The sequence below is a fragment of the Lemur catta genome, chromosome 12, assembly GCF_020740605.2.
Source record: "Lemur catta isolate mLemCat1 chromosome 12, mLemCat1.pri, whole genome shotgun sequence".
NCBI classification, from domain to species: domain Eukaryota; kingdom Metazoa; phylum Chordata; class Mammalia; order Primates; family Lemuridae; genus Lemur; species Lemur catta.
The window spans coordinates 75379068-75402434 of record NC_059139.1 but is presented as its reverse complement, the minus strand read 5'-3'; the positions used below and the strand labels follow the sequence as shown (position 1 = coordinate 75402434).

The 23367-nt window shown below is 36.6% G+C and overlaps 1 long non-coding RNA gene across 2 annotated transcripts; it reads left to right on the top strand.

Moving 5' to 3' along the window:
- LOC123648539 lies at nt 1-23367 on the top strand. 2 transcript variants are annotated; one of them, XR_006738655.1, is made up of 4 exons: nt 1-849; nt 5111-5219; nt 9194-9418; nt 23123-23367. It is a non-coding gene; the product is annotated as an uncharacterized LOC123648539 (long non-coding RNA). The 2 variants fall into 2 exon arrangements; XR_006738654.1 differs by lacking the exon at nt 23123-23367 and having other exon boundaries at nt 9194-9682.

Sequence of the window (23367 nt, the reverse complement as noted above, 5' to 3'; positions counted from 1 at the left end):
ATACTATTTTAATTTCTAAATGTTTTAGGCATTGTAAGTCCTTTTTGACACTCCATTGTACTGACAAATACTAAAAAAGGGAGTAGGAAAGAGCACACATTATTTCATCCACTTGTAAAACATGATGATAAGAGTAGGAAATGGTGCCCAATCAATCTGTTCTTTATGTAGCATTTTCATTTGGAGGCCTGTTTTGGAATTGTCTTTCTGTGAGAACAGGTAACAGTTAGGACCTAGTGGTGTTTACCACCATGATACTGAAGAAACTAGGCATCCCTCTAAGTAAGTCAACATTTTAACCTTCTTTTTTTCTTCTTCTCATATATATTACTAGTTCTAATCCAGCATGTGCCTAGTGAGTGATTTACTCCCAGGAAACTTTCAACTAGCACACTAGTAATTCACATTTGTCCAGAGTTGTCACTATACAAAATGTTCATGGCAGACACTCTTGCTTAGCTTACCCAGTTCCTTCTCTCCCTTATAGAAGTTCTCTGCCACTTATAGAGGCTGAAAAGCCACATCCTTTGCAACCTCCCCTGCTTGGGGGTTCAGGGGTGGTCATGTCATCCAGTTCTGTACTATAACACATATGTGAAAGTCTGCTGAGAGAGTTCTAAGAAGAGGGAAATAGAAAAACCCAATGCATCCTTGTCCTTTCTTCCTTCAGAGGACTTGGGAATGACATCTAGAGATTCAGCAGCTATGTTGTGACCACGAAGCAATTAGCCAACTTGCTGAGGAAGCTGGAATAGAAAGATAAAAGGATCTTAAGTCATTGATGATGTCATGGAGCTCTGTACCTGCCTACCTACCTGTGAGAAAGGGATGAACTTTTGTTTGTTTAAGGTACTGGAATTTTGATTTTCTGCTACTTGTAGCTGAAGTATTCCTAACTGATAAAATGTTTTATAAATAATATCTTCTTTGATCCTCATGCTGAACCTATGTAGTAGATTTTTATTATTTCTATTGTACCAATGGAGAAAGGAAAATGAAGGGAGTTCCAGTTAAGAGCACACACCTAGGAAAAGATGGGCCAGGGCTTAGGTCCTAGGAATCTCAAATTCTCTGTGCTTTTTCCACCATTCCTTTGTCCCTATCTGGAATAGAATCTTGAACTTACATTGGAAAGGAAGACAAATGATCCATTAGTAAATCATTTTATCTATTTATTGAGCGACTTTGGGCTCCTCTGTCCTTCTTCAATTACTAAAGTATTAGTTGGTGCATTATGCCTCTGTTTCCTCTATTTACATAATATTTTCCTGCAAAGTTAAACAACTTGGGTTAAATTAGAACTAGGAATATCAAATATGTCCCTGAATACAGGAAACACCAATGAACCTTTCTCATAACCAGAAATATGGTCAGTATCATGAATGTATCTCATTGAAGGCAGTCAAAATGAGTACTTTATCCTTCTATAGTGGATACTGTCAGTGACCCACCCAAGATCCTTTTCCCTTTCCCTTGCTGGCAGAGCAAGGTGTCTGTCTATCCTCCTTCCATGTGACTGAGGAGAGGGATCCATTCCCTAGTAGCAGGGCTTTTGTCAAAGCCAAGCACAAGCTCCACACACTTTGCCAATGACTGGCCTTAAGGATAGACGTGTGACCTAGTTCTGCCTAATACGGCATGAGGAAAGGTCTTCCAGGGTTAACTTACTATGGATGGAAGAGTGAAAAAATGGGAAGAACCTGGATCCTTGATGACAGTGTTGAGCCACTGAATCTAACCCTGAAGTATCCTTCACTTTGGACTTCTTGATGTGGCAAATACTACATTTTTTTATTGTGTAAGCAAAATTGAATTAGTTGAAGGTGTATCTGACTATACAGTGTCCTGGTCTCAGTGGAGATTTGGCCCAGTTAGAAAGCACAGCAGGTTGGCTGCTTCCTGGAACCACCCAGTTCCAGATGACATGGGGAAGCTCCTTTCAGGCAAGACCTGAAGATTTCTCTGAATACTGGTTCTTCCAGGTGGTCTGAACAGTCATTACTGCTCCACACAATAGCCACGGCATGACCCCTGGCTGGAGAAATCCAGCAAAGACAAATTGAAAAACTGAACCTAATTAATGTGAAGTAGAATTTCTTAAAATAGAATAGTTACTGCTGTTAACTGAACTGAGTATGTTACAGAGCATGGCTCATGTTGTGCGCCAAAATCTTAACGACTTATCTTTTCAAGAATTAACACGCTGCTTTGGTATTTTACTTTCTAGAAAAGAGGATCATATAGAATATGAGTCTGGTTGTGTGTGCAAGCGGCAGGACTCAAATCTCACCTCTATCATTAAGCAGATGTATGATATTGAGCAATTTATAGTATGTCTCGGTGCCTTGTTTACTCTATCTGTAAAATGGGCATAATAATAGCAATTCATAGGTAATCATAGGCATGAAAACAACATCTTCAGAGGGTTGCTGTGAGGATCTAATAATTTTTATTATGTAGTAGTTGCAGTGTAATTGTTAGCTATTATCATCATGCACAGGCTGGACTGCAAGCACGCTCTCTTTCTTCAGTATCCTCCTGGGTGACAAGTAGTCTTGCATTCATTAAGCCCTAAATTAATGCTACTTGAATTTGGGTTTCCTATGCCCCTATCTGGAAAATTTTGTCTATAATATGATTACATTATTAATAATTATCTACTTCATGACGGGAGAAAATAATACCTTGAAAACAAATTATGCTATGTTCTTTTTTATAATTAATACTTAGTGATGTTATCAGTAGTAATAATAGTTATTATTTTTAGTTATTACTACTAATAATGTCACTAAAAAATTCTTTCAATCATTTCGATCAGTTTTGTAACCCGGTAAATAAATCCTGAGTTACCTTAATCTGAATTTTAAGGTTGTGTAAGTGATAATTGATTTTGGTAAATGACTATAGTAAATTCCTTCACCCGAGCTCATATTTCTCAGCGACTCACTATTGTTATGGTAGCTATCATTCACCTGTACACTGTAATTTAAAATTTTCCCCTCAAAGTGTAGCCGTGACTCTGACAAATCCTTTCTCAAGGGGATGTCTTTCCTCAACAGTCTAACATTTTATTTTTCTTTGCATATAATTTACTTTTCCTCTTTTGAGAAAATTGTCTCTAAATATCCTGTAAGCAAAAGATCTGGAAGGAAAATTATGGTACCTGGGTTTTCTTTCTTAGCATTTGAACTACAGAATTCTATAGCAGAATAAAGACTCTTGTTTGTTACAGACATCTTATCTGTAGAAAACAGTACTCACACTTTCAGATAAGGCCAATGGATGTTTTGGTGTTTAAGCCATAATTACGTTGTAAAGATTAATCTCTAACTGTCTTGCATAAATTTTTTCTTTGATATAGCTGCACGTTATTTTTTACATAAATTCTTAACCATAAACAAACTTACAAGTTGTGACATTTTTGTCCCTCATAAAAATCCTTTATTTATTCATTCAAAATTTTACTGCTTAGTCTATTATACCAGGGGCTATACTAAACACTAGGGACATAAAAATGAAGTGAACATAGACTCAGTTATTTTCCATAATTTCTGTAATTAATAAGAACATTAGGAGTGTTAATATGCATAATCACCTCTTAACTATTAGAGTATAAGAGGATGGCATAGATAAATACTACTAAAATAACATGCAAACATTTATTAAGCACTAGCTTCTACAAGAAACATCTTTTCTAAGTGTTAAAAGGAAAAACACAAGTGTACTCTTTGTATTTAAATGTTCCTAAGGAAAAAGCTGGTTCACCTTTAAGAATGATCCCAAAAGAATTTGGGAAGATCTAGGCTGGTTCCAACATTTTGCAAAAGGTAAAAATTCCATTCACAATAAAATGGCAGACTTAAAAGGTGAAATAGTGCTAAAATCACAGAAAAGACATGATAACTTGTTCATGACAGAGGAAACAGGGTCATAAATGTTGCAAAAATAATAGTTTGATTTTTGGTTTTAATTGAAGGGAGAGAAAGAAAATGGCAACATCTTCCATATGACAAGGGAAAAGGCTGAGAGGGCCTGAGAGACTCCGTAAATAACAAATAACATGAGCTTATCTCTGAGAGATTTAGAGCATTAATTAAAAGTCATCATCCTGGCAGCAAGAATAACTAGCTACAAGCACAGCCTTAACACCAGAGAAGGAGGGCAGCCCCAGGGCATCTGATTCTAGAGGAAGGAAGAGAGAATTAGTTGACAATGACAATGATGACTAGCTTATCTCATAGGGCATCTGCTAGTGGCAGGCACTGTGCTCAGTGCTTACCTATCACTTCATTTACATACTCCTCTTACGGTTCCTGGGAGATCATTATTACTCATGCTTTACTATTGAGAAAACCAGGGAGCCGGGAGGGCCATGAGACTTGTGCAAGGTAGGTCACTGTTGGATCTTCACCTGCAGTTTGGAAACTCCTAGAGCCTCTTTCACTTGAGACATGCCTTCATTGTCTCCCTCAGAGCTTTTCCATCCCTTCTTCCTACCTCACTTATGTATCTGCATCCTGTAGATGTCCTTCCAGGTCTAGCCAGAGCCACTAAAGGGGCCTTCAGGGCATACAACAACCCTTCCTGGCAATAGGAGTTTATCTCTGCAGATAGATCTTGACTTCTGTTGAAGCAATATCCATGCAAAATAATTGCATCTCTCAAAGACAACCAATATCATTCAGGGGCCAGTCATCCAGTCTGTGGTTTGAGAACTGATGATGAAACCTTGTCAATAATGTTACTTTGAATTCACAGAGAACCTTTCATCTGAAAGGGCTTTGTAGTTAAGAAATGAGTGATTGCCCAGATTTTTAGCAAGTTTTATGTTGAAGTTGAGAAAATAAATTAAAGTTATGGATTTTTCATATCATATTTTATGTGCAATCTATTTACAATAATTTCTACTTTCCATCCTGTGCCTTTGTAACTATTCAAGTAAGGTTTAAGGTCTTACAGTCATTCTTTTAGTTGAGAGTTTAGCAACACAGTTTTACACATTTTAAGTTTCTATAAATTAGTAAAAATGATAATAACTAATATTTGTCTAGCACTTTTCAATTTATAGTTCTCTTTCCCAGACAGATAAGAATATTGTTTCATTTTTCAGATGGAAAATTGAAGGTGGAAGAGTTGAACCAGCTACTAAGAGTCAAGCCCGCCCTTCCAACTGAGCATCATCGGATCTCCCCTGCCTCCTTCTGCCCTCAGATCCCAGGGTGAGGTACACCTCTTAGATTGTGAGTTGGCTCCTCAAGTCAGGGATTGACTGAACACCTGTCTGTTGATTGCCTGGCAATTAAAGTGTTTGTTGAATAACTACGTAAATGAATAGAAAAGCATTTTTACTTAAATTATTTCCATTTAGCTCATTTCCATATTTCATATTACAAGCACTTTCCTGTTGTAAGTAGAGGCCAACCTGCATAGAAAGAAAATGAGCTCCAGAGAGGTTAAGTGCCTAGAGCCCTGTAAGTCATTTAGTAGCAGAACCAGAAATACTGAGCTCCAATTCTGTCTCGTCTGAGTCGACCTCTGCCTTTCTTGGTGTAAAATGCCAGTCCCATTCCAGCCTGCTCTGTTCTAGCGCATGCACTCTCCTGGCCATAGAGAACCAGGAAATATTTTCTTCCTAGTATGCTTAGCCAAAACACAGTTAATGGAAGAGCACGACGTACACTGTATTAAAAAGATAGTATTTGTTGTTGAACATCTCCCATCTGGATCTCAACATCTCAGTCGAACTGGATGTCGTCTCAATAAGGATTGTTAATGATGAAGTGTCAGGCAAACAACTCCATGTTAAACATTACTCACACTCAAAAAAATTGACTTGGAGAAAAGAACTAGGTATAGATTTTAAAAATGTGAACAATTTCACGTGATTGCATGTAGATAGTGGCAACATACATTTACGTGTAAAACATTATTTGGCTTTGTATTAAAAAAAAGGAAAAATAGGGTAATAAATATTCCTAGTTTTTCAAAAATCTCGAGATCTAAGAGATATGAAGACTCACATGTTAGTAACAATAGGAAAGAATGAATCTTTCTCATAAGAAGGTAGTAAATTCTTATTTTAGTGGAATATGTAGAAATCAAGATAACTCAAATTAATTTTCTGAAAAAGAGAAGTTGCTTTGGATATATACCCCAGTAGTGGGATTTCTGGATAATATGGTGGTCCTATTTTTCATTTTTTGAGGCCCCTCCATACTGTTTTCCATAATGGCTATACTAATCTATATTCCTACCAATAGTGTACAAGGGATCTGTTTTCTTGCAATACTCTTTATTTTTCATATTTTTAATAATAGCTACTCTAACAGTGTGATGTGATATCTCATTAGCTATCTGCACTCCCATGTTCATTGCAGGATTATTCACAATGGCCAAAATATGAAATCAACCTAAGTGTCCATCAACAGATGAATGGATAAAGAAAATGTGGTATATATACACAGTGGAATACTATTAAGCCTTAAAAAAGAAAGAAATCCTGTCATTGCAACAATGTGGATGAACCTGGAGGACATTATGTTCAGTGAAATAAGCTAGCCATAGAAAAACCAATACTGCATGATCTCACTTATATGTGGAATCTAGAAACGTTGAACTCATAGAAGCAGAGAGTAGAACAGTGGTTACCTGAGGTTAGAAAGTGGTGGCAATGGTGGGAATTAGGGAGAAGTTGGTCAAAGGATACAAAATTTCAGGTAAACAGGAGGAATAAGTTAGTTAAAAACAATGTGTTGTATGTTTGCAAATTGCTAGAAGAGTAGATTTGAATGTTCTTACCACAAAAAAATGATAAGTCTGTGAGGCAATGCTGATGTTACTAAGCCTGATTTAGTCATTCCATGGGCATACATATTTCAAAACATCATGTTATACACCATAAACATAAACAATTTAATGTCATAATAAAATGATGAAAAAAAGAAGTTGGACACTTATTCTAAAATTGTATTTGAAACAACGCTTTACTTAAATAATGATGAAATATAATAAATTTTATGTTCTTTTTATGTTCTTTTTTCCTTTTATTGGTGAATTGGAATTTATAAATAGAATTAAAATGATATAAATCTCCCATGCTCATTAATTGCTTTTGTGCCAGTCACTTTCATTTTCATCTTCTTGACATTTCTGTTACAAACAGTGTCCTGTAAAAATGGGATTTTACTTTTTTATCAAAAGAAGGCAATTTTATTTTCTACCTCGGAGAGAATCCAATGCAAAATAGAGCCAGCATAATTATATACGTACTATTATAACTTCAATATCATAATATTTTGATTTTGCTTTACATCACATACTTTCCCAGCTGGTGGGCAGCTTCTGTTTTAGCTTCGTGGATTATATTAGTAACGGGGAAAGAGATATCGTACACATTGTGAAACTAATGAGACCAACATTCTGGTGTCATTTGAGGATACAATAATACATCTGTTTGATAGTCTTTGACTTGCTTTGTTATTATAACTCCTGTACTCCAGACGCAGTGGCACTTATAATTATTTATAGCATGCTGGGGTTTAGGCAGCAGCAGCAGAATGTAAGTGCAAGATGGGTAGCCAGGAAAGAAGACAGACTTAGCAAGGACTACGAGGGAGGCTGATACCAAGAGATGAGTCAAACCAGATGATGCAAAGAGGGGGCCACAGAGGACAAGTCAGGGGAACAGATGACATGGAACTGGGAAGGTGGCAACAGAGAGCACCTGGGGAGCAGGTCCCCGTCCTCAGGGGCAAATACGCTTTAAGAAGAGAGGCAATTTCCTACCTCAGCTTTAGGAGCACACTGGTCTCACGGCAGCTAATTCCTCGTTCCAGTGCTTCTAAGACTTAATGTGAGATATCATCTCACCCCAGTTAGAATGGCTATCATCAAAAAGACAAAAAATAACAAATGTTGACAAGGATGCAGAGAAAAGGGAATTCTTATACACTGCTGGTGGGAATGTAAATTTGTACAGCCATTATGGAAAACAGTGTGTAGGTTTCTCAGAAAACTAGAAATAGAACTACCAGACAATCCAGCAATTTCACTACTGGGTATTTATCCAAAGGAAAGGAAATCAGTGTATCAAAGGGATACCTGCACCCCCATGTTTATTACAGCACTATTCACAATAGCTAAGGTATGGAATCAACCCAAGAGGCCATCAGCATGAATGGGTAAAGAAAGTGCGGTACATAGACACAATGGAATACTATTCAGCTACAAAAAAGAATAAATCCTGTCAGTCTCAGCAACATGGATAATCCTGGAGGACATTATGTTATGAAAAAGAAGCCAGGCACAGAAAGATAAATACCACATGTTCTCACTCTTATGTGGGAACTAAAAAAAAAATTTTCAGCTCATGGAAGTAGAGAATAGAATTATGGGTGTTAAAGGATGGGAAGGGTATGTGGGAGGGGAGATCGGGAAAGGGTGGTTAAAGGATACAAAATCACAACTAGATAGGAAGAATGAGTTCTGCGTTCTGCAGCTCTTTAGTTTGAATGTGGTTAACTATAATTTATGGCATATTTTCAAAAAGCTAAAAAGGATTTTCAATGTTTACAATACAAGGAAATGATAAATATTTGAGGTGATAGATATGCTAATTACCCTGATTTGATCATTATACATCGTATACATGTATCAAAATATCACTCTGTAGCCTATGAATATGTGTCATTATTACATGTTAATTAAAAATAAAAGGAAAAAGCTTAATGTGCATATGAATCTTGGAGATCTTTTAAAATGCAGATTCTGATTCAAAAGATCTGAGGTGGGGCCTGTGATTCTCCATTTCTAACAAACTTCTAGTGACAGTGACGCTGCTGTGGAGACAGGGACTGTATATGGCACAGCAAAGGCTGGGCCAGCCCCAGGCAGGCAAAGCAGAGACGCACAGAGCTGGCTAGAGCGAGGAGCGTGGGGTGGGGGAGGAAGTGCAGTTCCTAACAAAAGTAGAGTTTGCAAATTTAATGTATTTCACATGACAAAGCAAACTTTGCTGATGCCTGCTTGTTAGGGGTTGAATTGTGTTCCCCCAAAAAGATATGTCAAAGTCCTAACCCCCAGTACTTCAGAATGTGACTTTATTTGGAAACAGGGTTTTACAGAGGTCATCCAGTTAAAATGAGGTCGTTAGGATGGGCTCTGATCCAGGATGACTGGTGTCCTTATAAAACAGGGACATTTGGACACAGAGACAGATGTGCACAGAGGGAGAGACGTAAACACACACAGGGCGAGGACGGCCACGGGACTGGAGCAGCGCAGCTACAAGCCAGCGAATGCCAAGGAAAGCTGGCAAACACCAAACGCCATGAGAGACAGGGAAGGATTCTCCCCGGGAGCCATCCAGGAGTGCACGGCCCTGCTGACGCCTGATTTTGGACTTCTAGCCACCAGAACTGTGAGACGAGAAATTTCTATTTTAAGCCGCCTAGTCTTTGCTATTTTGTTATAGCCATCCTAGGAAATTAATGTGCCGCTGAATAAGAATATTGATTTGCCACTGTTTGAATAAATATTCAGCAAAGAAAAAGCCTCAGACCTAGAAAGATTTATGTAATTTCCCAAGGTATGTAACTACTTAATAGAAAGAAGGCCTGGGAACCAGGTCTGCTAGTTGCTGTCAAAACTTTTTCCAAGTTAGGACCTTGCTTCCCAAGAACAGGCACACACACAGGGAAGTCAAATATTTAAGCCCTATGTATGTGGCTACAGTCTTTCTTCAGAAAAACCCCACTGAGCATAAAGATTTTTGACATTTACTGTACTTTGTATCCCTGGTGAGAAAAACCACTGCAAAAGTGCGTGATGGATGACACATTTGCAGTGTTATATTCTGCACCTGGTGCATGTTGCACAGAGAACCACTGTGGACATTTGGGCAGATGCAATGATACCACTCGGGGGGCGGGGAGAGTGCCATTCACACTGTGGACATTATAGATTTGTGTAATGACTAGGACAATTTTGGCAGGAAAATTGTAGCAAAAATCTGTAGTATATTACAACAATTTGCAAACAGATAGAAGTAAAGTGTCTTGGGGAAAGAGGGCCTTTTTCTAAGCCACCAATGGCGTCACATGAGCTAGCAGCAGCTTTGGGATCCTGTCTCACTACCTGTGAAGTTCAGAACCCCGTGTGAACTAGGCAGATTGTCTGATACCACCATCTGACACTTGGCTGACAAAAGAAAGCAATGAGAAAAAGAATGTTGCTCCATCCAGCCAACTTTCCCTTTGTGCAGCGCCCCCTCCTTACTCTGAGCAGCTAAGAATCTGACCAGACATGAAGAATACGTTTCCCATTCTGGAACATTCATGAATTCTTCAAAAATATTTATTCTAGGTCTATTAATAAGAGATGCTGTGCTAGGAAATAGAAGCAGTTCCTACACAGACTTGAGTTTTAAATGCCATCCCACATACTGAAATGTTAAGAATTTTAAACACATTAACCATATTACTTATTCATAAGAGAAACACTAAAATCAATCAGTGTATGCCAGACATTATTTTACTTGTGAAATAAGGTACAAAATAGGCACAGCCTTGCCTCCGTGGAGCTTATAATCTAGTGGGGAAGGCAGACATTAAACTAATTTTCACAAATAACGATAGAAATGCAATTATAAAAATCTTAAGAAGTAAAATTACATGGTGCTGTAAGAGCTTATGAGAGAAGGTGCAATGAAGCCCGGGGGTTAGGGAAGGCTCTCTTGGAGAATGCATCTTTAAGCTCAGGTGTGACGAGTGAGTGGACAGTAGGTGGCAGGTGTGGAGAATGAGGGTCACAGGCTCTGGAGCAAGGGGAGTAGGGGGTGAGACAGGAAAGGGCCTGGTGTTCAAGAAACAGAAGCAGCCTCAGTGGCCACAGCATTTTCACTTCAGTGAAAGAAAACGTGTTAGAGGAGCAAGGTGAGTGCAATTATGCAGCTCCTTCTATGTTAGGTTAAAGATTTTAAATTCTTTCATGAGACCAAAAGGAAGCTTTGGAGGCTTTTCAAGCAGGAAAGAAACATCGGATTATGAAATGCCTGCCCTGGCTGCTAAGTGGGGAAAGATTGAAAGAGGCCAAGAATAGAGCAGAGAGACCAGTCAGAAAGCTATTATGGTTGTCCAGGTGGGAGGTGGTAGTTTAGCCTTGAATGGTGTCGGTGGATATGGAGAGAAGTAGACATATGTAAGGAAGAATCTATAGGAATATAATTAGATATAAAATGAGTCATTTGTGCTAATAAAGGGGCATGAGCAAAAACAAGGGAAAATTTTAAAATGTGTATTTCCCCAGTGTTATAATTACAGTGATATTTCATGTCTCTGTGGTAAATAGAAGTTTACTAAGCATTTTTGCAAAGATGAAAAATACTGAGCACCTACTATGAGCCAGAAACTGTTCTAGGTACTGAAAATACAGGTGTACTTGACCTAGACAAAGTTCCCACCCTCGTAAAGCTGACTTCTGATGGTGGAGGCAATCCGTGGAGAAATAAGCCAACAAAGACGTGCGAGAAGGATTATCAGGCAAAGCATGGTAAGGAGTTGGGAGAGACTGGTCAGGGTTCTTCTGGCGTCTGCACGTGTCAGGGAAGGCCTCCCTGAGGAGGTAACATTTAGACAAAGATCCGACTGAAGAAGGACGATGCGGCCTGCAGAGACGTGGGAGAGAATAGGAGGTGAGGTTGGAAAGCGAAACCCTGTGGAACCCTGTTGTCGGGGAGTTTATTCTCTGGCGTCCTCTATGAAGTCGCCATAGACAGAGTGCCTTCGCCAAAGGTAACTGATCTCTCGGGTGGTCTAGCCCATGCAGCCAATGCTCTCTCCTTCCAGGCCTGGAGATGGAGGCAGCTCCACCCATGCCAGCCCTGGGGTCCTGTGCTGTCCCTTACAGCAGCAGCGGTCCCCAACCTTTTTGGCACCAGGGACCGATTTCATGGAAGACAGTTTTTCCATGGGGGCGGTGGTGTGGGGGGCGGCCGAGCTGTGTGGCCTGGTCCCTAACAGGCCGGGACTGGGGCTGGTTACTGGTCCCTGGCCCAGGGTTGGGGACGGCAGCCTTACAGTTCCCTTCCACCCTCCCCACAGCTTTGTAATGAATCCTCGTAAATACACCCTAATATGATGTACCGTTTCCTGTTTTCTAGCTGATAGCAGTGTCCAATAAATGTTTCATAGGAAGTTGTACGAAATGATAGTCCAGATATATATTTGGATTTTAATTATTTTATGGGTAATCCACAAAGTGTATTTGCAGATGTTGATTCAAAGTGAAATATAGTGGGAACATATTAAAGCTATCCATTGTTCTTTGAGTGCTTTAGCTTTTTTCTATTTAATTTAAAACAAAGATATTTAAGGTAACTCCAGATTTCACAATAAAAACTCGTCACATTTTGCCTCAGTTCTTGATGGGGAATATTGAATACCAAGTCATTTTCATTTCTACTTTAAAATTTTAGGCTTTTCCTGAATTCTTATTCTGTACGAAAACAATTTCTCTGAGAGAAACAGGCAATTCACTGATGAAAGATTGTTCAACCTAACTGGTAATCAAAGAAATGCATACATCAAAATAATAAAATTGGCCAAGATTGGTTTTACAATGATAATATTTGGTGATGGTGTAAGAAAATAGAGAGTCACATTGTATGCTTGTGCTAGAATACTCTATGACCAAACATTTTTAGAAGATAATTTGACAATCAAAAGGCTTCAGTTAAACTGAACGAGCAATTTTACTCCTAAGAATTTAATCTTAAGAAACAATCAAAAATGTATCCACAAATGAATACTCACTACAGAGTACTTATATTATAATGTCATCCCCTCCAAAAAAAAGGGAAAAAACATAATATTGGGAACAAATTAAATATATTATAGTACATACATATGATAGAATCCTATGCGTGCATTAATGGTGTTATTGTGGAGAAGCAGTTTCAACCCTGACGGTGCATTGAGATCAGCTGTGAAACAAAAGAAATACTGATGCCTGGATCTAATGAGAGTCTAATCAGCAGGCCTGCAGTAATCTCCAGGTGTCTGTATTTCAAAAAATCCACATAGGTGACTCTAGGGAGAATTGAAAACCATTAGCTACAGGACAGTACATAGCAACATGGGGAAAATGTTCCGGAATAATGGTAAGAGAGGAATGCTTGTTATAATAAAGTCTTCTTAAATACATGCCCCCAAAATAAACTATAAATATAGGCTTACACTAGAAAGTTTTTATCTCTGGATAGTAGAATCATGGATGATTTGTTTTTTCCTTTTTTAATCCCTCCCTGTACTTTTAAAATTTTCTATAATAAAATGTATTCTTTTTAATTAAAAAAATATTTAATAGAAAGAAATGGCCTTTCTTAGTTCATTTTATATTTTATGCTTCCTAAAGACCTTTTTTCACTAGCCTCATTTCTATCTCTGTATCCAATTCTAGTTATATATTTTTAACTAGTTAGAGAATACTCCTGAAATTTTAGGGACATTTAAAGCCTAATTCTAAAATCTGACAATGCATCTTTTTCTTTTGAAACGAAGCAAACACTTTTATCTACGTGGGATGCTGTTCTTCTGCAGGTCCCTCTTCAGTAGCAGCACAAATGTGATTGAACAAGAAACACTTTAGCTTTCTTTCATTTTTCTAAAACATGGTGTTCACAAGGAAATAGTCACTTCCTTAAATACACATTTCAGAGACATGATAAAGAACAAGGGAAATGCTCATATTCAAGGTTAGAAAGTATTTTATTATCATGTGATATTAACTTTCAACCTGCCTTTCCTATGAGAAAGAAAAACTACTACAGTGTAAGACTGTCTATTTGTATGAATTAATTCTGTCTGCATGATGCTACCTCTCATTTTGGATAAAGGATATTTTCCATTTTTAGTGGAAAATATTGCCTTGTTGCTTTGCTACCCCTTTAATTGGGAATTCTTGCTACTTAAGTCTCCCTGTTAGTTTTATTAACAAATTTTTATTGAAGTAATACACATATATGTACACACATAAAAATCATAAATGTACAGCTTCATGAGGAGTCTATGATATCAACACATCTTTGTAATTGCCACACAAATAAAGAAGCAGAACCTTCACAGCACAACCCAAAACAACCTTTGTTCTCTGTTTCTCCAGCCTTTTCACATGCCAAAGGTAACCACTATTCAGACTTCTGATACCACAGATTAATCTTAACTGTATTTAAACTTTATATAAGTGGAATTATACAGTATTTACTCCTTTGTATCTGTTTTTTTCCCTTAACATTATGCTTATAAGATTAATGTATTTTGTTATGCATAGCAGTCACTTGTCCTTTTCATTGCTGCATAGTATTTCATTATATAAATTTACCACAATGCATTTATAAGTTCTACTGTTGGTAGACATTTGGGTTATCTCAAACATTTGGGACATTTGGGATGTTATGAATATTAATGTTTATACATATTTCTAGAATTCATATTTATGCATCTCTGTTAGATGTATACCTAGAAGTTGATTTCTGAGTCAGAGGATATAAAATTGTTCAAGTTTAGTGTATGCTGCAAACAGTTTTCCACAGTGGTTGTGCAAGAAAAATATGAAAGTTTCAATTGCTCCGTATCCTTGCTGATTCACCATATTGTCAGTCTTTTAAAAATTAGTGAATCAAGTGGGTATATAGTGGTACATCATGCTTGTTTCAATTTGCATTTCCCTGGTCATTAATGATGTTGTATACTTTCTCATAAGTTTATTTTCCATTCAGATATCCTCTTCTGTGAATTTCCAGTTCTAGATTTTGCCCATTTTTTTCTATTGATTTGTTGGTCTTTTTATTTTGATTTGTGGGACTTTTTAAAATACATCTTACAAATCCTTCTTTGTTTTTATGTATTAAAAATATATTCTCCCCCTCTGTAAGTTCATTCCTTCTCTTTATGGTCTCTTTTGATGAACAAAAGCTCATAATTTTAATGTGGTCTCATTTATCAATCTTTTCCTTTTTGGATAGTACTCCTTCTGTCCTACTTAAGAAAGATCATAAAGACATGCTCATATATTATCATCTTGAAACTTTATTATCTTACCTTTCTGATTTAAACCAAGAATGCATATTGAGTTTATTATCTGTAAGATGTGAGGTAGGGGTAAAGATTCATCCATTGAATCACCACCATTTATTAAAAAGAATATTTCCCCCCTGTTCTACATTGGCAAAATTGTAATAAATCAAGTGCCTGTACATGCGGGCTTGTTTCTGAACTTTATTTGGTTCCATATACCTACTTGTCTATCCTAGCACCAATATCATGCTGTCCTAATCACTGTCCTGCCATCTCTTCATGTGAGTCCTGCAATTTCTGCCTTCTTCAAGATTGTCTTGGCCACCTCCGGCCTTCTTTTATATTTCCACCTAGATTTTAGAATGTGCTTGTCAATTTTCACTTAAAAATATCATTAAAATAGATTTTGGTTGGGACCACATTGAATCTGTAGATAAGATGGAGAATATTTATATCTTTATGACATTGTGTTTTCTAATGCTTATATGCGATATATCGCTTTACACCACATTTATTTTCACTAAATAATGTTTTATAGTGTGTATGCGTGTGTGTGTGTGTGTGTGTGTGTGTGTGTGTTTGTGTGTGTGTAGAGGTCTTGTATATTTTTCATTAGATTTATTTTTAGGAATTTTAATTTTATGCTACTATAAATGGTATTATTGAAATTTTTATTTTTATAATTTCTTGCTGTTTATATATAGAAACAAATCATTTGCATACAAATTGTCTAGTATCAAGTAACTGCTATATATTCACTAATTAATTCTGTTTGATATGTTAATCTGCTTAATTTATTCATGCTAATAATCTGTAGATTCTGCTGGATTTTTCATTGCATGCAAGCTACAATCTCTATGACAATGTTGAATAAAAGTATTCGTAGCAGATGTCCTTGTCTCATTCCCAAACTTGGGAAATGTTTTTACTCTTTTACTATTTTGCATGGTGCTAACTATAAACTTTTGGTAAATCGGCTTTGTCTGATTAAGGAAGTTCCCTTCTATTCCTATTTTGCTAAGAGTTTTTAGCATAAATGGGTACTAAATTTCATTGAATGCTTTTAGTCCATTTATTGAAATATATCATTTTTCTCCTTTGTTCTATTAATGTGGTAAGTTATAGTAATTGATTCTTGTATAACTAAATCAAACTTGTTTAGCTTTATTGTATGGCTTCTTTTATATATCACTAGCTTTGGTTTGTTAGTATTTTGTTCAGGCTTTTTTTGTTTTTCATCTATGTTCATGAATGAAATTGATTGTAATTTTTCCTTTCTATAATACCCATATAAGATTTTGCTCTCAAAATTATGCTGGCCTCAAAAAACAAGCTGACTGTCATTTCTGCTCTCTGGAAGTTTTTGTGTAGAATTGATATTGTTTTGTCCTTAAATGTTTAGAAGAATTTCTTAGTGGAGCCATCTGGGCCTACAGTTTTCTAGGAAGATTCATTTTAAGTAAAAATTTGATTTCTTAAATTAACTTGATTGGGCCACAGGGTGCCCAGATACTTGGTCAAACATTTTCCTGGGTGTTTCTGTAAAGATGTTTTCGGATAAGATTAACATTGAAATCTGTAGACTGAGAAGAGCAGATTCCCCTCCCTAATGTGAGTGGTCCTCATGCTATTAATTGAAGGCCTTAATAGGACAAAAAGGCTGACCCACCCAGAGTAAGAGAGAATTCTTCTGCCTGACTGCTTTCAGACTAGGACATCAGCTTTTTCCTGCCTTCAGACTTGAACTGAAACATTGGCTCTTTCTGGGTCTCAAGCCTGCCTGCCTTCATACTGGAACCATATCATTAGCTATATTATTGGCTTTCCTGGGTCCCCAGCTTGCCAACTCACAGTGCAAGTCTTGGGGCTTGTTAGCCTTCATAATATGTAGATATATGTATGTCCTATTAGTTCTGTTTTTCTGGAGAACCTGGACTAATACAATTAGAGACAGGAATATTCCAATGTTTTATTTCTTCTTGCATCATTTTTTGACAAGTTCTGTTCTTCTGTCAATTTGCCCATTTTATTTGATTTTTAAACTCATTAGCGAAAAGTTAATAATGCTCTCTTACGTGTTTGTAACAAATGCAGAATCTATAGTGATTTCCGCATTTTAAAAATGGTATTAGAAATCCTCTCTCTCTCTGTTTCTGTCTCTCTCTCCCCCTGTCTCTATATCATCAGTCTTGCCAGGTATTTATCCCACTTGTTAACCTTTTTAAAGAATCAATTTTCACATTTGTTTATTTCAATTATTGTACATTTGTTGCCATTTCGTTATTTTCTTTTTGTACTTTTACATATTATTTACTTCCTTCTACTTTTTTGGCTTCTATTTGATGCTTTTTCTTTACATTTTGAGGTAAATACTTAGATCATTGATTTTTCAGCCTTTCTTTGAATATGCACTAAAAACTATAAACGTAGCTATTAATAAAGCTATATTTCCCTTTAAACATATTAATAATTTTAGCTGTATCCAAGTTTTTACATTTTATTTTTATTATACTTTAGTTGAAAATATTTCCTAATTTTTATTATGATATCCTCTTTGTCCAATGGATTATATAAAAATATACTTTTAAATTTCTGGGCATTGGTGATTTTCTATTTTTTTAGATAGATTCTCAGCTTAATTTCACTATGGCCAGAGAATATGCTATTATTTCAGTACTTTGAAATTCATAGAGACAAGTTTTATAGCCCAGTGCAGTTCAATTTGTAAATAATTCAAAAGCACTTGAAAATAATGTATATTCTGCAGTTCTGGTAGTTTCCTAGATATATCAATAAATGTTGGAGTAATTCTTTTATTATTATATAATGTCTCTCTGTCTTTGTTAATATTCTTTTTTTCTGAAGACTGCTTTATCTGATTATTAATAATATAGCTATTCTTACTTTCATTTGTTTCTTGTTAGATCATTTCCTTTTTTAAAATTTTATTTTTTAATTGACAAATAATAATTGTACATATTCGTGGAGTACCTAGTGATGTTTCAATACATATAATGTATAATGATCAGATCAGGATAATTAGCATATCTATCATCTCAAACATTTATCATTTCTTTGTGTTGGAAACATTCAGTATTCTCCTTAGCTATTTGAATCTATCTATTACTGGTAACTGTAGTCATCCTGCAGCAGTATAGTACACTAGGACTTATTCCTTCTATCTAGCTGTAATTTTTTGTCCTTTTAACACATCTCTCCCTACTCCTCGCTTCTCCTTATCCTCCCCAGTCTCTAGTATCCTCTTTTCTGCTTTTTACTTCTATGAGATCATCTTTTTCTAGCTTCCACTTGAGTGAGAACATGCAGTGTTGAACTTTCCTAGCTTATTTCACATAACATAATGTCCTCCCTTTCCATTCGTGTTGCTACAAATGACAAGATTTCATTCTTTTGAATGGCTGAATGGTATTCCTTTGTGTATATATGCCACATTTTCTTTATCCATTCATCTGTTGTTAGACACATAGAGTGACTCTATATCTTTTTTAATCTACTCTGTCAATCTCTGCCTTTTAATGAGTATATCTAGATCATTTATATTTAGTGTAATTATTGAGCTGTTAGGGCCTAAATTTGCCATTTTTTGATATCTGTTTATTTATTCTTTGTTTCTCTGTTTTTCTTTTTCTGTCTCCTTATGGGTTATTCATACATTTTTAAGAATTTCATTTTTATTTATCTAAAATGTTTTAAAGTGTATTTCCATAGGTTTTTCAGTTATATTATTTATTATATCATTACATTATTTATTCATAAATGATCACAGTCTATTGGTGTTTTTCCTTGGGAGCTAAAGTCCCTAGTTGGTCTGCTTTCTTCTCTTTACCTCTCAGAGTCTTCTTATGTTTGTTTATGCATAAAGTCCAGGGTTTTTAATGGCACTTAGTGAAAACTGTATCTATTTCACATTCACAGAAGCAGAAATTCAGTTCTGAGAGTTTTGACAAATACATACAGTCATGTAATAATCACCACATCCAAATTTAGCATAGTTTCATCATCCCTCCAAATTTCCCCATTCCCTTTTTGGTCAACTCCTTCGTTTACCCCCACTAATCTGTTTTCTGTCCCTATATATTTGCCTTTTGTAGAATGTCATACAAGTAGAATCACATAGCATGTATGTAGCCTTGTGACTCTGGCTTCTTTAACTTAGCATAATGCATTTGAGAGTCTTCCATATTGTGTGCATCAGTATATTGTTCTTTTCTATTGCTGAATAGTATTCAATTGAAAGGATGTACTGCAGTTTGTTTATACATTCTCTAGTTGAAGGATATTTGGGTTTTCCACTTTGGGGTGATTATATATAAAGCCACTATATTTATATAGAGGTTTTGGTATGAACATAAATTTTCATTTAACTTGGGAAAATAAGAAAGGAGTAGGATTGCTCGGTCATATTTTAAGTGTATGCACAATTTTATAAGAAACTGCAAATGGTTTTTGTCCAAAGTGGCTGTACCATTTTTCATTTCCACCAGCCATATATGAGAGTGCCAGCAACTTCACATCCTTGCAAGTATTTGGTTTTGTATTTTTTTTTTTTGCCATTATAACTGGTGTATGGTGAAATCTTGTGATTTTAATTTAAATTTCCCTAATGACTAATGATGTTGAGTGTGTTAGTCCATTTTGCACTGCTATAAAGGAATACCTGAGGCTGGGTAATTTATAAACAAAAGAGGGGTTTTTATTTGGCTCATGGTTCTGTGGGCCGTACAAGAAGCATGGTGGCAGCATCTGCTTCTGCTGAGGGCTTTCAAGATGGAAGGTGAAGGGGGACCTGGTGTGTCACATGGCAATAGAGGGAGCCAGGGGGTGGCAGGAGGGCAGGTGCCACACTGTAAACAATCAGCTACTATGTGAACTAATAGAATGAGAACTCATTCATTACCACAGGGAGGGCACCAAGACATTTATGAGTGATCCAGTTCCCACCTCCCACCAGGCCCCACCTCCAACATAGGGGATCAGATTTCAACATGAGATTTGGAGGGGCCAAATATCCAAACCACATACTTGAGCATTTTTTGTGTGCTAAATTCTCATCTGTATCTTGTCTATATATTGTCTTTGATGAAATGTCCTTTTGAAACTTTTGCCCATTTTAAAAATTGAATTGTTCAATTTATTATTGAATTTTGAGAGTTCTTTACATATTCTGGATACAAGTCCTTTATGAGAAATGTGAATTGCAGATATTTCCTCTCATTATGTAGCTGTCTTTTCATTCTCTTAGCAATGCCTTTTGAAGAACAAAAGGTCTCATTTTTAAGGAAGGCCAATATATCAATTTGTTCTTTGATGAATTATACTTTTGGTATCATATTTAAGAAACTTTTGCCTAATCCAAGCTGATAAAGATTTTTTTCTGTTATTTTCCTGCCTTTTTTTTTTTTTTTTTTTTTTTTTCTGAGACAGAGTCTTGCTTTATTGCCCGGGCTAGAGTGAGCGCCGTGGCGTCAGCCTAGCTCACAGCAACCTCAAACTCCTGGGCTTAAGCAATCCTACTGCCTCAGCCTCCCGAGTAGCTGGGATTACAGGCATGCGCCACCATGGCCAGCTAATTTTTTTCTCTCTATATATATTTTAGTTGGCCAGATAATTTCTTTCTATTTTTAGTAGAGACGGGGTCTGCTCTTGCTCAGGCTGCTCTTGAACTCCTGACCTCAAGCAATCCACCCGCCTCGGCCTCCCAGAATGCTAGGATTATAGGCGTGAGCCACCGTGCCTGGCCTCCTTCTATTTTTTTACTTTAATTTTGTTTCTTACTAATTTAAATGCCAGACATTGTTTTTGAAAGATTATAGAGTAAATTTGAGCCTCTGGATGATGTCACCTTCCTTCTAGAGAGAACAGACTTCAGCTGCTGTCAGGTAATTAGGTTAAAAGCAGATCATTTTAATCTAATTGGGGATCGAGATGACTCAAATCTTGGTTTTGGTCTTTGGAGGGCTGGTCTATTTCTTATTTTCCCTGAGGGTTAAGTCATCATGGGGGAGGGGTTGCATCGAAAGCCTAGAATTTTGAACCAGCTCTTTTCTTATTTGTTGGGTGTTATACTTTAATTTTTGCCTCAGCAGGCCCATGAGACTGCCAAAAGCTCTGCTCAGCTTCTCTTTATTTCAGCCACTGCTTATAAACAAGCACATGGCTCAGGAGAAATGTTGAGCCAAATGTCAGGCTCTTTCTGTGCTTCCCTTTTCAGCATCATAGTCCCTCCAGCACAGAGAGGAAGCTCTCGGTGCCTTCAAACATCTTTTTAATCTCACTTCTATAATTTTATTCAATGGGAGGGTTGGTCTGGTACAGCTAGTGTGATGTAACCAGAAGCAGAACTCTTCCCCACCAATTTTACATATTGGATATTTGAGAGTCCCAGAGATTAATGTTCCTTTGGAGCAATTAGCCTTTCTAGGGAGCTAAGACATTATAAACCTATAGGTTCACATAGTTGTGGGAAATGACTTTATTTCCATACAGAAGCCGAGGTGAAGAAGAGTGTGTTTCTCTCTCCTCTACATTTCTGGGAGAATGTGTTTTACCAGTTTAGAATGAGAGAATCTGATTACTTAACCACCTGCACCAGTTTCATGTAACAACTTTCTTCACCTAAGTAGCATCAAAAATATAATTACTTTCTTCCTTCAGTTATTTTATGTTTATTCTCCCACCCCCATGCTCTCTAAAAAAAAAAAAAAAAAAAAACCCTCAGTGAAAGGTTACTGCTAGCAAACAAATCTGCCAGGTAATATCCAGTACTTAATAGTGTGGTTCCCCAGGATGATCCAGGATGAAGGAATTTGTCTTCAAAGTGTCAGACGAGAGAGAGATAAAGTTTCCACAGTCAACATTAAATCTTTGATAGCAGCTCAAAAATAATTGAAATAAGAAATACCAGATGTGAATGCACATGCACCAGCTTTCAAAATCGAAAGTAAAATCCTTCTAAGAATCCTGAATAAAGATGCTATAGTGCTCGTCGGGGCTGCTCTGTCTGTTGGACCAAGTCCAGAGAGTTTAAAAGTAAAATGAGTGAAAATAAGTTTTACACAAGACGCAGAAATACAAAGAAAGAAAGTAGAAAAGGGGAAACTGTTAGAGGTAAAGAGAGTGATTAGCTATAAGAAGAGATGAAAGATTTAGCTTAAGAATGAGCAGCTTGGCTAAGAGAAATGGCTTAAACAAGGATTCATAAGGTATGACCCTTCTGAGCTTTCTAAACTGAATATCTTCATAAGACAAGTAGCAGATGTGATCAGTGTCCATTCGCTTCACATACAGAGTACAAAATCTCTGAGATTAATTGATCAAAGAAGAGAGTAACAATTCTAGCTTTGCTGTTAATTCATGGAGTGACCTTGAGAATGTCATACTTTAAGTGACGTCACTTATTTTCTCTAGGCTTCTACACAATGGTGGATTTTTAATGAATCATCTTTTAGGTTTCTTACAGGTTTGTGTGAGTATAACTCAACTTTAAATATTGATGTAAAGAAGTATTGGGGACCTGTAATATACATTTCTTGACATTTTTGCATTTGACAAAATTTACTGTGGTGGGATTTAGGTTGGTTTTTCTTTTTTATCATAGAAACATGGATTGTGCAATATATACTTTTGCTCACCAGTCATTTAATATATACAAATAAACCATAAACACCAATATGTACAATTTGCAGAGAACTTGGATCCATAAGCCTAATTGTCCATGGAAGTCATTACCTCCAACCCATGCTGAGCTAAGTTTTGTGAATAATTTTATCCCCTATGGAGTCATTTTTGGATGAGTGGCATATTTTTTAGGAAGAAAAGAGACTTTGTCACCAAATATTTATGAAGAAGATAAAATTTCATATCAGCAGCTTTAAAAGACCCAGTGTTAACTACATGCTGTACCTGATATTGGCTTAATTCATTTTCTATTATTATATTCTAGTTTTGGAACAAAAAGCTAGACACTGAAGTTATGATAATTCAAAAGCAATCTATAAAACTGATCCTAGAAACTTTCATGTTTCTTTCAGAAGTGCCATGGCGGCCTATCTTATGGTTGAAGTGCTACCCCCTCACTTAAAAGACAGATGACACTAGCGTACCTGCCTACAATTATCTTCAAATTTTATAACTGCTATTTAGAGGCATTTAGAGCCTGCAGGGATCCTTTGAAGACAACATAGGTTAAGCCTATCATCACACAGGTAAGGAATCAGAAACCCAACACAGGTAAGTCACCTGACCAGGGGGACACAGTCTTGTTACCATCAGAGTC